The following is a 17,623-nucleotide window of genomic DNA, read 5'->3' on the forward strand; positions in this document are numbered from 1 at the left end:
AGTCTCATCACCTTTGGACAGACTCATTCCCAGGAGCACCTGTATTGTCAATATTATATCTCATTCTCACAAAAAAGATGATGGAGTAAATGATATTTGATGGTAGAGCAATGTGATTTAAAGCTTATTACTAGATTCAGGTTGGACATACTTATTCATTTTAAAATGAAGAACATGTATAAATTTACTAAAAACCCAAACATTCTTAGATTCAAACATCTTTGGACATAAGCATATTCATACTATCCCGTGCATGCATTCCTTTCTTTCACTCTGTAACTACCATTTTAAAATGCAGTGAAATATGCAGATGGCTAAGAGAGCCGCAAAATACATTATAATGGATAAAGAATGTAATTACATCAGAAATAAATGTACTTTTTCTGAAAATAGAGATGGTAATTAAATAAGAGAAAACACCTTTTATTCTGATTTTTGCTAAATTAATCACACGTATTTTCACAGCATATATATATATAATATTACATGTACACACATAGTATATAGGTAGTTTATAATTAGATTTTTGTATATCTCTCCTTATGAATTAAATACTTAAATCTCAAAATTTCAAGTGTTAAATATATTAATCATAATGATTAGGAATAAAATATAAACATTTAAACTCAAATGATGTTATAAAATGAAATATGCAAAGTACAGTTTTCAAAGTATGCTCCTCTCGTCTAGAAACCAGTTTCCTAAAACTCTTTAGTCTCATATAATCCATCATCATCTTGAGAGGCTCATAATTTAACTTAATATTCTTTGTTCTTTCCAAATAGTGTTTCCTAACCAGATAATTTTGATTTTTGTTTTGTTTTGTTTTCCATTATTTCAGCTTTGGCAATGAAACCACTCAGTGACGACCTGGGAAACAGAGAAATCAGACCTATGAGATTTGTGGAATCTAATATAGTTTCACTGCAGGGGATTTCAACGTGTAAATCCTAAATGCAAGAAAAAGAGCCCTAACGGTTAACGTTTACGTACTTCTTTTTAATTTTAAAAATTCCAGGTTCCCATCAAAATCTATCAATTCCTGGGCAGCACCATAGTGTGCACATGGGGACAAATAAAATAAAGCTAAAAGAGCAAAATATACATGAAATATGTACAGCTTGTGCAATTATGAATACTTTTTAAAATCTCCTCAGGATTTGTATCAACTTATAGCCGAAAGTTTTCTCTTTCATCGAATCCCTCAAAGCACCTCCAAGAAAACAGCTCTTGGAATTTGAAATTCAATTCTAAAGCCTGTGGCAAGTCTGGAGCACTCTGGCTTCATGCGCATGCTGTGTCTACTACTGTGCTCGTTAATGCCTTCCTTGGGGAACCACTCAGTCAGTCACCTTTCCATGTAGCTGGAATTCAGCAGTATTTATTTTTTCCCTCTTTGTTCTTCACTTCTCAAGTCTTAAAACTGACATCTGAGGAAATTGTGAGATATGTGAGAAAGGAAGAAAAATAGAAATAAAACCATGACCATATATTAACTAAAAAGCAGGAATAAAACAGCATGCAAGTGTGTGATTTTTAGTACAAAAAAATTAAGGAAACAAAAGGAAATGGAGCATTATTAATATCTACTACAATTGAATATCAGGCATGAATAACTGTAACCTTTAGTTCCACTAAACTGTAAAATTATTACCAACAGGATATGGTAGGATCCTATTTTTCGAGTCATTGAAAACAAAAAAAGAATTATAGGGTATATGTGGGTGAGAAAGCAGGCCAAAGGCTTATTAGCTCCATCTTCTGCATCTCATATGATGCCATGGACTTCAGTTAAAAAAAATAGATCAGAAAGACTGAAAAGTGTTCAAATTACTAGTCTCCTAAAACAGAGGTATAGAGATATCTTTTGCAGTGCTAGGTAATTCTTTCTCTTCAATTGCTACTCTAAGTAATTACCTACATAGAACAAACTACATTTAAGAAGAGAGATTGATAATTTTCATCATTGATTCCATGACTTTCCTTTTGTTTTTTTCCCCACTTTGAATTTGAAACAAAGTAACACGAATTATAAATCACTTTAATGTCTATATTTATGGCTGGCAATACAGAGGCCATGTGGGACAGGGCAGGGGGGCAGAGTTTCAATGTTTAACATTCACAGTGATTCATGAAGGAATGTTTCATCTTTGATGTAACTCAGGGATTTAGGGACAAGCAAAGCCTCTACAGGAAGGGCTCCAAGCAGATCAATGTGGCACCAAGGTTATGATGCTAAAGATTGAAATAGTGGCAGTGAAAGTTTAGATTTGAAAACCATAGGGGACGTTAGAGAAAATAAAAGCATAGTAGGTTCAGATTTACAAAGATTGTGCTAGAATGGCTTTGCTCATAGTCAATGGGGTGAATAAGTAAATGATCCTCAATTACTTGATTTACTTTTACTAAAGGTTGTATGATATCACGATTGAGTGCTTCTATATGAAAACCAGAGGTCCTTAAAAATGGAGCAATTTTATGGGCTTGTAAATGGGGCAGACACTTTGAAGAACAGTTTGGCAGTTCCCCAAAATGTGAAACATAATATTACTATACGATTCAGCAATTCACTCCTGGGTATATTTCCCCAAGATAATTGAACATAAGTACCCACAAAAACTTGTACATTAATATTCATAGCAACATTATTCAAAATAACCAAAAAGCAAAAACATCTCAAATGTCTATCAAATAAAGAATGGAAAAACAAAATGTGGTATACATATATATATATATATATATATATATATATTCATACAATGGAGTATTATTCAACCATAAAGATGAATTAAGTACTGATACATGCTACAGCATCGATTAAAACATGAGAGTTGAAAACATGCTAAGTAAAGAACCCAGCCACAAAAGGCCATACATTATATGATTCCATTTATATAAAATATCCAGGCCAAGTAATTTCATAGACACAGAAAGTAGATTAGTGGTTGCCAGGCACTAGAGAGAGACGGGAGTGGGGTGCGACTACTAAAGGGTATTGGATTTCTTCTTTGAAATCATGAAAATATTCTGAAAACAGATAATGATAATGGCACAGCTCTGTTAATACACTATGTATCACTGAATTAAATGTTTTAAAAGCACAATATGTACACATGTCAATGGGAGAAGAAGGTCTTGAAGTATTACAGTGAAAAGTTGCCTGTATTAGAACTTTGCACTTAGTTCTTTTATTTTAAAAACAAAAGATTGCAATTATAAATTGTAAATATACCTTTACTTCCAATGTTCCTTTAATTCTGTGTTATGATTGCCATGCCAAAAATCTGGTGACATTTCTAAGAAATGCACGCATGCTATAGTAAATGTGAGTAGCTAGAAAAAAAATTGCCTGTAAGGGAAAATATGAATGCCATGAGAATATCATATGCCAAGTACAAGAATTATTATAAACTCATTGTGTAAATATTCCTAGTTTAGTAAAAATGCTATGACAGTTATCACTAGGAAGCATGTGATAAGGTCAATGAGTTTAAGCTGATAAAGAGTTTTGAGAAAATTAAAAGATATGCTATATAATGTTTATGATGGAACTCAATAATCCAAAAAAAGTGATTATTGAAGGAAAGGTTTTGGGTAAAATGGTAATTTTTTAGAGCAAGGATTTTGAATATAAAAGAGAGGAAACAATCCTGGTGTTTGTTGGAAGTAAGGCTTGGAGTTGCAAAGAAAATGAGCACTTAAACAAAGGATTTCTCAGCAAGGCAAATTTACTTCTGCAGAAGGGTACTACTCACAAGCCTGGTTGCCAGGAGAGCACACCGAACAAAGGAGGGAAGGGGTTTTTATTCTTAACACAGCTTCTTCCTGCTACTGTGTCCTGCTTCCACTGGCTGGAGTTGGACTGCACAATCTAAGCTGAACCTGATTGGCTAACTTAAAAGGTGCAGGAATGAGGTTACCCTGGTAACTGTAGGTGAACTATCTGCAGGAATACTGTTTAGTCGTACAACAGGACGTGTAACATTCTACTAGAGTGCATAGCAGATGTGAGCTCTGTAAATAAGGAATTCAGTTTGTGATTATGTAATTTACTGAAACCATGACAGGAACGTACACAGGATAAGGATGTTAGTTTGGCCTTGAATAGTTGAGAAGAAAGTACAAAGACGCTGAAAAAAATAAAACTATGGAGAGAAAGTTCTAAAATCGATCCAACAATGATTCAGAGAAAGTCTAAGAAAAATCATCAAAAGGGCCAAGGGACCTGGAAAATAACCAAATATATTCACTTGAGAGAGCAAAAAATGTCAGGTAACTGTAGGTGAACTATTAGGAATACTGTTTAGTGTACAACAACGTTAACATTCTACTAATGCAAGAAGGAGTCTAAAGGAATTCAGTTTGTGATTATGTAATTTTGAAAATGAAAACTAACAGAAAATGTGGGCAATAGTTGAAAGAAAGTAAAACTGAAAAAAATAAAACTATGGAGAGAAAGTCTAAAATCGATCCAAAATAATTCAGAGAAAGTCTAAGAAAAATCATCAAAAGGGCCAAGGGACCTGGAAAATAACCAAATATATTCACTTGAGAGAGCAAAAAATGTCAACATGGGAAAAAAGGCAGCTTTTATAAAATATAAGAATTTAATAAAATCAAGATATACAAGAATGCTTACCAAAAGTGCCATATATGACACAATGTTGGAAATAGTTGTTTCAAAACTAGCCAAATAAAATCAAAGAACTACTTTTGAAGAAAATTCTAAAACTAAGAAAAAAGTATGTTTACTAGGGGGAAACTTGGACATTCTGGGAATTACTTAATTGTCAGAATGCAAAAGCATGCTCTTGGGTTAAAAGGGGTTTGGGGATCCTTTTTTGGGACCGTAGCCAATGTTTGTACATATTACAAACCATAAACATGCACATGCACACACACGCACACACACACACAATAGTTTAAAAAAACAATGTAATGTTCTCAAGTTTTTCTATTGGTTTACTTGTCTATTCCTATGCCAAAAATCACTATATTAATACATAGGTTTGCCATATTTTGATAGTGGTTAATGCAAATTTTCCTGGATTGTTCTTCCATCACCCCAGAAAGTTCTTTCATGACCCATTTCAGGCAATTCTCAACCTCTGTTTTGATTTCTATCACCATGGATGAATCTTATCTTTTAACTTCATGTAAATGGAACCACACAGTGTATGTAATTTTATACCTAGCTTCCATCACATATCATAATGGTTATAAAGATTCATATATATTGCTGTTTCGATTTTTCATTTGCTTTTATTGCTAAGATTGATTTGTTCTATGCCTATAACACCATTTGTTTATTCATCCTTCTCTGGGGACATTTGGGTGATTTTCGGATTGGAATCCTTATGAAAATATTCTCTATGTACATTTTTGTATAAGTTAATTTTTATGGACTGACATTTTCACTTTTCTTGAGCAAATAACTAGAGGATAATTTATTGCTTATAGGGAAGGCATGTATTTGTCTTCATAAAAATTGTCAAATGTTTTTCTAAACTGGTTATGTCATTTTACCTTTTGACCAGAAGTGTATTCGAGTTCCAGTTACTTTACCTGCTCATTAACATTGATTTTTACCAGTCTTCACAATTTTCACCATTTTGGAAGTGGTGAAGTGATAAGTTACTATGATTTTAGTTGTATATCGTTGATAACTAATGAGGTTCAGCTACTTTTCAAGTGCTTGTTGGACATTTGTATATATTTTATAGTAAAGTTTCTGTTTAAATATTTGCCCATAATTTTAAAGGTTATTGTCTTTACATTCTATATTTACAGATGCATTTTATTAGTTTCAGGTATAAGCCTTTTATCAAATGTGTGTGCAGCATTAGATCACATTTTATGACTCTATTTTTCATTTACAAAGCAGTAACTTTAATGAGCACATTATAACTTTGATGATTAATTAAATTGAATTTAAAATTTTGAACCAAAAATTTAATTTTTGCTTTTATAGTTATTGCTTGAGAGTTGCCTTAAAAATCTTTGACTACCTCAAATTCATAAAGATGTTCTCCTATATTTTCCTCTAGAAATGCTATAATTTTAGTTTTCATGTTTAGATCCAGAATGACCTCAAATTAGCTTTCTGATTCTGTTATAAGCTAGAGGTCCACGCTCACTTGTTAAATATATTTATCTAGTTGTTCCAGCACAATTTTCTGCAAAGATTTTTCTTTCTCCATTGTGTTGCCTTTGTCTTTGTTGGATAGATCGCTTAGAGTTGGATCTATATCTGGGCCCTCTCTTCTGTTCCATTGATATTATGTCTATTCCTGTATCAATACCACTGTCTGAATTACTGTAGCTTTATGGCAAATCTTAAAATAAGATAGTATAGAATCTTCAACCATGTTTTCCTTTATCAAGAATTCTTTGTCTATACTAGTTTCTTTGGATTTGTATATAAATTTTAGTATCAGCTGTTCATTTTATATAAAATTTTTGGAATTTTTATTGGAATTGCATTGAATATGTAGACCAATTTGAATAAAATTGAATTCAAACAGTATTGACCTTCCCAATCTATGAACATGGTATATGGCATTATTGTGTCTCATTTTAGTTATCTCAAAAATGCTTTGTAAATTTGAGTGAAGAGTTTTACAATATTTTGTTATATTTATTCCTAAGAGTCATTACAAAACATATAAATTTAAGAGATTGTTCAGATTTTTTCAGAAACATTTCATATACAACATTGTGCTTTTTCTACCCAAACAAACATGATTTCCAGTAGTCTTTCTTTTTGCAATATTATCAGCTGTGCTGAATTCCCCTGTCAACTTGGCAGGATCACTACACTTTTTTCAAACTAGGAACTCTATATTCCAGAATCCTATTCCCTGAATGAATCTTCACAGGATTTGCAAGTGAGGAAAATTCACACACAATTTGGAAGATAAAAGTAAAACATAAATCATTCTTAGCAATTTTGGCCACCAGTCATGGAAGCTTTGCAGGACTCTTTACAAGGATCTTCTTAGCAACACTAGCATCCAGATATAGCACCATCATAGATCTCTGATAAGCTGGTATTTCATGGTCATAATGGATGCAGAAGTTTCTTGGACTCTTTTATGAGCTGCTGCTTTCTCTACCAGTGTTTTAAGCTAATGCCATTTATGGTTGTTTTTCTTTTTCTTGTTTTAAAGATCCCACTCTGCCTCCAAGGCTGAAGTGTAATGGCATGATCATAGCTCACTGCAACCTTGAACTCCTGGGTTCAAGGGATCCTCCTGCCTCAGCCTCCCAAGTAGTTGAGACTACAGGCACCCACCACTATGAATGGCTAATTAATTGTTTTTTAAGAACAAGGCCTTGCTATGTTGCCCAAGCTGGTCTCAAACTAGCTTCAAGTGATCCTCCCATCTCAGCCTCCCGAAGCACTAGGATTACAGACCTGAGCAATCGTGACTGGCCTGTGGTTGTTTTTCTAACTTTCTGAATACTGTCTACTGCAGGTTACATTCATACCACATTCACATGAATGTAAGCATTAATTCCTATATTAAGTTGCTTATTTCTGGAATCCTTAACTGGCTGTTTTCTTGGCAGAACCCAACTAAGAGTAACGGCTGATGATAAAATCTGAGATTCATTATTTAATTAGAGGTTATAAGTGAAGCAATTCTAATTCTATTATTTCTTTTTGTATATTAAATAGAAAACTTCTGTTAAGAGAATATTTTCCTCATTATCTCCTTGGTTACCCTGAGGTATTATTTGTGGAGAAAAGGCAGGATACTTGATTCTTTCCCTTTACTGACTATTTCCTATTTATCAGTTACTCTCTTGTTCACCAGTTTTTTAAATTGTGAGCTAGTTTCTTAGGATCCAGAATGCACACAGAGAAATGAGAAATTGACTGATTATTTTTGATTGAATTTGGGGAAATCATTTCCTGTCTCTTCTCAGTCTGGTGAATTTTTCATTTCAGATATTTTATTGTTATATCACGGAATTTTTAATTTTAATTTTTTTAGTTTTTATTTCTGCTGAGATTTCACATCTGTTTTTGACAATTTTTTAAAAGTCCTTGAACATATTTATAATTCAGTAGTGCCCCTTATTTGTGGTTTCACTTTCCCCAGTTTCAGTTACCTGTATTAAACCTCAGTCCAAAAATATTAAACGGAAAACTCTAGAAATAGACCAATTATAAGTTTTAACTTGTTCTGAGTAGTGTGATGTAATCTCCTGCTGCCCTGTCCTGTCTTCACCAGAATGTGAATCATCCCCTTGTCTAGCAGATCCACACTGTTTGTGTCGCCTGCCTGTTAGTCACTTAGTAGCTAACAAAACTACTTGAGTTGACTACAGAGTCGTGCCATGATCATCATTACCTGTTTTCAGAACATTTTCATGATCTCGAAAAGGAAACCCAATACCCTTTAGTAGTCACATCCCATTCCCCTCTCTCTCTAGTGCCTAACAGATAAGAAGTAGTGATCAGATCAACTGTCCCAGTATAACAGTGTTTGTTCAGTAATGGCTCCAATGCATAAGAGTAGAGATGCTGAAAACTGAGATATGCAATGGAGAACCTTAAAGTGTTTCCTTTAAGTGAAACTGTGAAAGTTCTTCACTTAATAAGGAAAGAAAAAAATTGTATGCTGAGGTTGCTAAGATCTATGGTAAGAATGAATTTTTTATCCATGAAACTGTGAAGAAGGAAAAAGAAATTCTTGCTAATTTTACTGCTGCACCTCAAACTGCAAAAGTTACAGCCACAGTGTGAAAATGCTAACACAGGGTGTGGTATTACCTGTGGTTTCAGGCATTAACTGGAGATCTTGAAAAGTATGCCCACAGATAAGGGAGACTACTATAGTCTTTTTATGCCAATGCCAATATCTGGGTCATGTTGTATTTGTTCTATTGACTGTAAGTTTTAGTGCCATTATAAGCTCAAGGATTTAAACATAGGTGTGCATCTATTCATTGTAGTCATCATTATCATTGATGCTTATATTATTTCATGTTTGGATAGTGGGTGCTTCTTCAAGTTGCCTCCTGGATCTTATGAACATGACTGTTGTGGGGGTATAGAAGCATCTTCATTTTCCAATATGACAAGATCCTCTAGATTGATTTCACATGTTGCCTGCCTACAACCAGAAAGCAGCCATTTCTCCAAAAAGCTCTGGTTCTTTTCAGTGAGTGATGGTACATGGAAACCAAAGTTACGCTCCCAAGGTGCTTCCTGCTTCTGTTTTGTTTTGTTTAATGCTTCTATAACTTTTCAGTGGGTAGACCTAAAGGATAAGTGGGATTTTGGATAAATATTCATAAATTTTTTAATAAATCTTACAGTTTACATTCTGGATTATAGGATTTTAGTTAACCTCAGACATCTTACATCTATATCTTCTCTCTCATTAGAAAAATAACAGTTTTCAATGTCACACATGGTTCTCATTTTCTTTATCCTATGATGAAAGACAAACAATAGCCTCAGAATAAAAATAGAGCCTTATCATGAAAAATATAAAGCAACCTAGGATTATTTTTGGACCTCATTTTGTTCTTAGGCTGTGTCCCTTCATGGACATACAGTCATATTATTGCATTTTAAAGTCACTTGGTATTCTGCTTCAAAGCTGACATAAATATATTAATTAGAAAATAATATACTTATTTTCCAAATAGACAGTGTTCTCATATGATTAACTTAATTGTCACAGGTAAAATCTTTTGTTTTACAAGAAGATTCTAACTCATTGCACTAGAACACATCTTTATTTCCTTGAGACAAAATGGTTCCCCAATATATTATAAAATGTTTATATGAACATCCATATTTCAACCACTTAGATTCTGAGATTCTGTAATTGACATTTTGTTATATCTGCTTTATTACATATCTGTCACTCTAACTACCCTTCTATCCACTAATCAATTCATCCTTCTATGTCAAAGTACACAGAGATAATATAGGGTTAAATACTTCAACTTATCTGGCATTAACTATTGTTCAATATTTGTATCTCTTTTAAAAAAGGAAAGACTGCATATAATGCAAGATAATTCACAGACTAAAGTATATGATTTTCTGAATTTTGACAAATGAAAAGACCTGTGTACCTGCAGTCATTACCAGGATACGGATGAATGTTTACGTACAAAAGCACAACTATTTTAAAAAACAGCTTCTCACTTTTTGAATTGTACAGTGTCTGTGGGGATTCCCTAATCCAAATTCATAAAATAAATATCCAGAAGGCAGAACCTACACTTAGTGTTTGGGTAAATATTTCCATGCATCATCTGATTATTTTGTATTAATTTAAAATAGGCTTATTTTTATATTCTTGTCTTCTGAGCTGTACTGTGCCATTTTCAGTGTGAAGGGCACTTGGAGAATAAACAGAAATCATGAACACATAGAAATTTGGTTGTGTGATGAATATGTCTACCTCTGACCGTGGTTTAAACTGAAGAGTTGAATTTAACACTAGAATGTAAGCAGCCTGGGCTAGTTGTGTTGACACAATTCCTGGGAGTTCTTTGCATCTGTTTCACCTTGTGAGGGGTCACAGCAGGGGTAAAAATAGAAAAGGCATGCTCTGTTTTTGCATTTTAGCCAAAGGACAGAGGGCACTATCAAAAAAAAGATTTAGCAAACTGTTGACACTTATTCATATTAATATCATTTTGAAACAAGCACTTTAAAAACAAAACTTGAGATAAAATTATATAAACTCTTTGAGAGCCAAGATCTCAAAAAAAATGTAGGAACACCATATATCCCTTTATGGGGCTACGCCTAGGTATGTAGGTAATTATAGATTATAAGCTTGGCCATTATGATCGTGAAGACAAAGATTTATTTGGTCGATGTATATTTATTTCTCTACCATATTTATTTGATGATTATAAGATGTTACATGACCTGTAAGAAGGACAGTTGGTCCCCCTTTACCCTGACCACCACCCTATGCCATGGGAAAACTTTGTAATAGACGAAAGACAATTTCACTGGAAAAGAGCTAAATTGAACATATAAAAGAAAATTTTATTCAAGAAAACCACCACAACAAACCTTTTTCTCTCTCTCTTTATATATATATGTGTTACATATGTTATATAACGTATGTAACATACAACATATATATGTTATATATGTGTTATATATATAACATGGTAAATGAAAGCCAATTGTCTCTTCAAGAATGATGAAAAACATAGCAACTTATTTATTTAGTTACTGTTGGGAATAGAAACATGGGGAGCATGTTTCTTCTGTTGGGCTTCTTTGAAGCAGAGCCTGACACAGGGATTTGAGTGCATGCCACTTATTGAGGAAATGATTTTAGAACAAAAGGGAACAAGGGATGTAGGGCAGGCCAAGGGAAGAAGCTAAGTAAAGGTGTGGTCCCAGTTGGAGTCTATTGATAGCTTAATCCTTTGCAGAACTCTGGAGGATGAATTATATCCTAGAGTTGATTCCACCTCAAGGAAAGTGGGAACTAACTTTTATAACCCATGTCCATTGGTCATTAGCTGGCTGCAGGTTGCATGAGCATTTTGGGAAATGAAGTGTCCCTGGTAAGGTGGCTACTGTTTAGCCAAGGGAAATTCCACCAAAAAGGGCCAGCTATGGGCAGTGAACAGCTGACACTCACAGGGATGGAGGCTATGCCCCAGCTGGCAAGGTGATGGGCAGGCCACAAAGGGAGTCTACAGCAGCATGGACAAAATATAATTATTATAAAAGGATTATTTTTACAATCTCCCATTTTCTAAAATCACATCTTTGTAATTATTTAGGTACAATTTGCTATAGATCTTGGGTTTTGATAGTATGATCTCTTGAGTTTCAAGTGACTCATCAGTTTGTCAAAGTGAGGTTCAAAATGAATAAATCCAAATGTAGAAGTCTGGCTGGAAAATTGTGAATTGTGGTGACACCTATTTATTTACATGTTACTGGTACCTAATCACTTAAAAAACATAATCTGAATCAGAATATTATTTATCCCATTGATTAATTTCATAATAAAGTGTAAAAATCTGAAGAAATGTAGGTATACAATCATGAATTCTTTATCATTATAAAGATATAGGTTTAGTTAATATTTAAATTTTGGAATTGTGTTTAATCTAAAGAGATCAGGAGCAAAATATTGTAGGTTAAAGATCATCTACCATTCTTTCCCTCCCTTGAAATTTACAGTGAAAAAGATGACGTATTCAGAAATATGTTTATATTGTATGATACGTATATAGGGAGTGAGATTAGGAGGATTCAAAGAAATGTTCACAGAGTGGATGGCATTTGAGCTGAGGCCAGAAGGGTGACATTCCATGGAAAGGGACATCCTTGTGCAAAGCCTCCTGCATGAGGTGGTTGGCAGGAACCATTGTGGGAGCAAGTGTCTTTCAGGGTGGGTGGTGAGCAAAATTTTAGGGGAGGATAAAGGTAGGCATGTTGTTAGAAATTAGAACACAAGGGTCTTGTAGTCCATCAAACAGAGTTTAATTTATTCTAAAGACCACGACAAACCAAATTTTTCAAATTTTAAACTGAGGAGAGATACAATCATACCTGTGTGTTAGATTGGGGTGTATTTGCTTTGTTTGGATGATCTCTTTGCTTTGCTGGGATGATCTCTAGCAAAATATCTTTGGTATAAAGTATAATTGGTCCAGCTAATTATCTTATTTTACCTCCTAAAAAGATTACAGATATATTTTACAAAACTCCCTACACATCCCTCCTTATTGTTTTATTTCTAACAGGAAGAAAAAGCATGATTACTAGGAAAGAGAATTAGCTAATGTTGTTTTCAACGTATGCATGGATATCATACCCTCGAAGTACATCAGCATTTTTTCAATGTTATGGACACAGAATCATAAACTTGATTTAAGTTAGGCTTGGCAAACATTTTTAAATGGAATACAACTGAAGAAAATATCAAAAAGCATAATCTGAATAAGGCCAAGTATTTCCTTAAAAATAGGCTTCAGTTATGTAGAAAGTTATGTGTGCATGTGAATGTACTGTGCTAGAATATAAATTGTATTTTATGTGATGGATCATGATAAAAAGTTTGGAAGTCTTTGGTTCAGAGAAGGGGTGTTGTGAGTGACATGGCAGCTAACTCTGTATGTAGCTCAGAGTTGTTTCTTACCAATTTTTAATTTCCTCTCTAAGGCCTTAGACGTTCTAGGGATACATTGCAACATTTTCTATTTCTGTACTGAAGGAAGAGTAAAAAATTTTCTTATGTTATTTATTTTGTGGCAAAGGTGAAGGGAATCCCAGCTCCTCTAGAGTTCAGCTTTGTACCTTGTATAGATATCCTAATCTTCATATTTGTGAAAAGGGGATAATATAGTGGGAGAATAAAGTACCTATAATTCTTTGAAAAAGAAAATTTAAGGCCGGGCGCAGTGGCTCATGCCTGTAATCCCAGCAGTTTGGGAGGCCGAGGCAGGCGGATCATGAGGTCAGGAGATCAAGGCCATCCTGGCGAACACAGTGAAACCCCGTCTGTACTAGAAATACAAAAAATTAGCTGGGCTGGTGGTGGGCGCCTGTAGTCCCAGCTACTTGGGAGGCTGAGGCAGGAGAATGGCGTGAACTCGGGAGGCAGAGCTTGCAGTGAGCCGAGATCATGCCACTGCACTCCAGCCTGGGCGACAGAGTGAGACTCCATCTCAACGACAAAAATAACAAAAAAAAATGAAGAAGAAGAAAGAAAGAAGGAAGGAAAGAAGGAAGGAAGGAAGGAAGGAAGGAACGAAGGAAGGAAGGAAGGAAGGAAGGAAGGAAGGAAGGAAGGAAGGAAGAAAGAAAGGAAGGGAGGGAGGGAGAGAGAGAGAGAGAGAGAGAGAGAGAGAGAGAGAGAGAGAGAGAGAAAGAGAAAGAGAGAAAGAAGGAAAGAAAATTTCAATTAGGTACTTAGCACAGTGCCTGTCACATGGTGAGTAATAAATATTAGCTAATATGATGATTTTGCTATTTTACATGAAATGATCAAATACCTTCCACATTTAAATAAGATAGTTAATCTACTTGGCTTCCCTTGATGAATCAGGGAAAAAAGCTGGTAGATTAAAATAAAAGTCTCTAAAACTTCTGCAATCTCTAACAAGATAGATTATGAATATGTAGGTATAGTAACTCTATCTGGAACTTTCACTACACTTTCATCATTTCATGTTATAGTTCTTTAAAGAATGATCTAAAATTGTAGCTAAAATCAATAGGTAGCAAACTGAAATCTAGAATACAGTTTGTCTTTTCACTTTTTGCCAGTATTAAAACTAATACCAAATCATGTAAGTCCTGTCATATTGGCTACCAAGGCCCCTAGTTGTGTGAAAATTTTCATTGTTCATGGAAACTCCTTAGCAGAATCTATGTATTCATTTGCTTCATCTGTGCTTAGAATCTTTCTTTATGTCTGGGAAACCTTTCACCTGGATCATTTCACACAATGGAAACTATTGATTTTTAATCAGCAACAAGTGGCACTAGAGATATGTCATTACTATACATTTTTAGATATTCCCAGCAATTCAGTTGTGATTTCTGTGGAGAATTAATAAAACAAAGCCTGGCCTTGTACCAGTACACCAACATCTTTGGTGAGGTGATGAACCTTGGTCCACCTATTTCATGTACTGTGATCAAAACAAAAGGGCTCACTTCAAATTATGCTTTATGAAATAAATGGTGAATTTGTGTACAGAAAGAAAGGGAAATAAAAGCAGGGAATGAATTGTAAAACTTGATCTGTACAATATTTTTTTTAACATCATATGCTTTAAAAAAGGCTTGATTGTTTAGTTTCACACATTACTTTTGGCTTCACTATTTCCCATTTTTTATTTGTGTTTGAAGTCCAGTAGACAGGGAGGACTCTGTTTGTAAAGCACCTAGCACAAATTGCCCACACTATGAATGACCTGCTGCTGACCTCTGTAAGAAAAGCTGAACTAGCAACCAAAAGCACATGCAAGAAGATGTTTGCAGCCCATCTGGGGGAGAAAAAGGTGCTTAGTTGCTTTTTTCCCTCTGTTTTCTGCAACAGATTACAATGTACTCCTACTTAAAAAGAAAGAAATACACCATCAACAAAAAGCTTGTCCATCTGTTAGCATTTCCCTTCCACTAATGCCTTTCGTGATTAACTGTGTGGGAAGAACCAAGGCCTGAGATGTACTGCCCTGACTGGTAGCAGAAAGGAGGGCATTTTCTGCTCAAGCAAGTTTTTTGGAAAAATCAGTACATAAGATTTTATTATAACAGGTAGGCACTGAGTTTCATTCATGAAAAGGACATGGCTTCTTCTTAGGATGTAAGTGGGCATATGCACGTTAATGGAGAGAGGCTGAACAGTTAATACAGTATAACAAAGGGGTAAATGTGTGTGTTGCCTCTATGCTGAGAACAAAAAAAGGAAAAAAAAATGTAAGAATTATGACCAAGCTTTGCAACAAGGAGTGGCTCAAAACTCAGTAACTTGCTGGTTTAAATTCCCCACACACATACAAGACTGGAAATTTAAGATACATGGGAGAGAGAGAGAGAGAGAGAGAAAAAAAAAAAAAGAGACAGAGAGAGAGAGAGAGAGACAGAGAGAGAGAGAAAGACAGAGAGAGAGAGAGAGAGAGAGAGAGATTTACTACCTGCCATAACTTTAAGTGCATTTTAAAAGTTACAAAACATGAAGTATGATTTTCACGTGTTTAATACACAATGTCTCTGCTATATTTCAAAAATCATGAAAACCAACCAAATTTCAAACAGAAACAGTTCATTTATCAGGTTCCATGACAAGCTATTATGCTGAACAACTGAGGAACAAATGGAAACATCAGCATGTAGCAGGCACTGTGTTAGAAATCTATCTTCTGGGACTGAATGGAGAAGTTTATCATTTGTGTGAATATTCATGAGTTCTCTGACCAGCACAATTTAAGGGGACTCAAGGATCATGCCCCTTACCAAATCTGGATCTTTCTCAACTAGAAAGCAATCATAGGAAGTACCCCTAGTATATATGGGGTGGGGGGCATTCAGTTGCTAATTAGAGGAGATATGGAACCAAGGAGTTTGTGACCTCAAATGTTTTGTTTATTCTTTTGACAGTTTTCAGGAAGGTCAGGCCGAATTCTTCCCTGGGCTCTTCTTGCCTTACTGAACGGAAAAGGGTTGCTGAAATTCAAGGGGTTCTAGGTTTCTCTGTAAAGGGTAAAGGAGTTACTAGGGGTTCTCTAGGAAAGATTTGCAAAAAGATGTGTATGTTCTCCCTTATGGACACTATCAAGACTTCATTGAATGAAAAATTAAGCACTGGAATGTAAGAAAACTGTCATCTATTGCTGGGCGTAGTGGCTCATGCCTGTAATTCCAGCACTTTGGGAGGTTGAGGTAGGTGGATCATGAGGTCAAGAGATCGAGACCATGCTGGTCAACAGGGTGAAACCCCGTCTCTACTAAAAATACAAAAATAGCTGAAAATAGCTGGGCGTGGTGGTACGCGGCTGTAATCCCAGCTACTCGGGAGGCTGAGGTAGGAGAATGGCTTGAACCCTGGAGGTGGAGGTTGCAGTGAGCCAAGATTGCACCAGTGCACTCCAGCCTGGAGACAGAGTGAGAAAAAAAAAAAAGCGAGAAAGAAAAGAAAACTGTCATCTATCCTGGCCAAAGAAAATGGGTTGGGATTAACTTAATTCTAGTTATGTTATAGAATGTGCTGCTATGAGATTAAGGCATTTTAGAACTCTCTATGTGAATCAAATGGAAAAAACAAACAAAAGTTTTTATTCATCCTCTTTCCATCCATGGGAATGCCCCTTAGATGGGCTTAGAAGATGAGAAATTGGAATGATTGCCCTAGTTCTTGATCTTTGCCTCCATTCTCCATTCCCTTAAAAGGACCAGATACCTACAGCTAGAATGGAATTACTGAATTGGATGAGGAAGGAAAAGAGGCAGAAGTCTATTGTCACCAGCCAGCACTGAAAAATGATCTAAAGTACCCAAATCCCTCAACAACATATATGTTGATCTGAAGCTGGTTACTGGCTTCATCAATACAAGTAAAACATTTAAATGATTCCTTGGTCTTTTCTTTTCTTTTTGTTCAATGTTACCATTAAGGTACACTTTTAACAGAGTTTGTCCGTATAAAAGATAAACAGTCAAAGCACATGGTAGTTTTTTCTCATACTTACTCATGGATAATATAATCTCTTTTCCATTGTCCTCACAGATTCTACAGTAACCAGAAATATCACTGCAGGGGGGCTGTTTGATGTAGACTTGTAGATGTCTATTAAATTATCTTAAGTAGTTATACTTAATCCAACAATTATTACTCTAGTGCCTACTAGGTGCCAAGGTCTTTGCTTGGGATGGGCAGATAAAGTCATATAAGATGAAGACTGTCCTCAACCAAGTGGTAGTTTGGTGGAGAGATTTGTTAGTTTATCTGAGAAGTATTTTAGTGTCATAAGTGCTATGATAGAAGTATAGAAATTTAGAGAAGTGATATCTAAAAATTATGAATCTAAAAGAATTAAAGGCAAATAGCAATTGAGTAAAAATTGAGTTTTAAAGTAAAGAAACTCTTACATAACAAGTCTC

General features: G+C 34.9%; 1 long non-coding RNA gene across 6 annotated transcripts in view; it reads left to right on the top strand.

Annotated features, from left to right (window-relative positions):
• Window positions 1–1,076, top strand: part of LOC101024077 — a 71,298-nt gene extending 70,222 nt beyond the window's left edge. For all 6 annotated transcript variants that reach the window (XR_002522177.2, XR_002522175.2, XR_002522176.2 and 3 more), the window contains one exon: window positions 842–1,076. This is a non-coding gene — a long non-coding RNA (uncharacterized LOC101024077). The remainder of the gene's footprint in view (window positions 1–841) is intronic.
• Window positions 1,077–17,623: the final 16,547 nt, after the last annotated feature.

The sequence above is a fragment of the Papio anubis genome, chromosome 3 (assembly GCF_008728515.1).
Source record: "Papio anubis isolate 15944 chromosome 3, Panubis1.0, whole genome shotgun sequence".
NCBI lineage: Eukaryota > Metazoa > Chordata > Mammalia > Primates > Cercopithecidae > Papio > Papio anubis.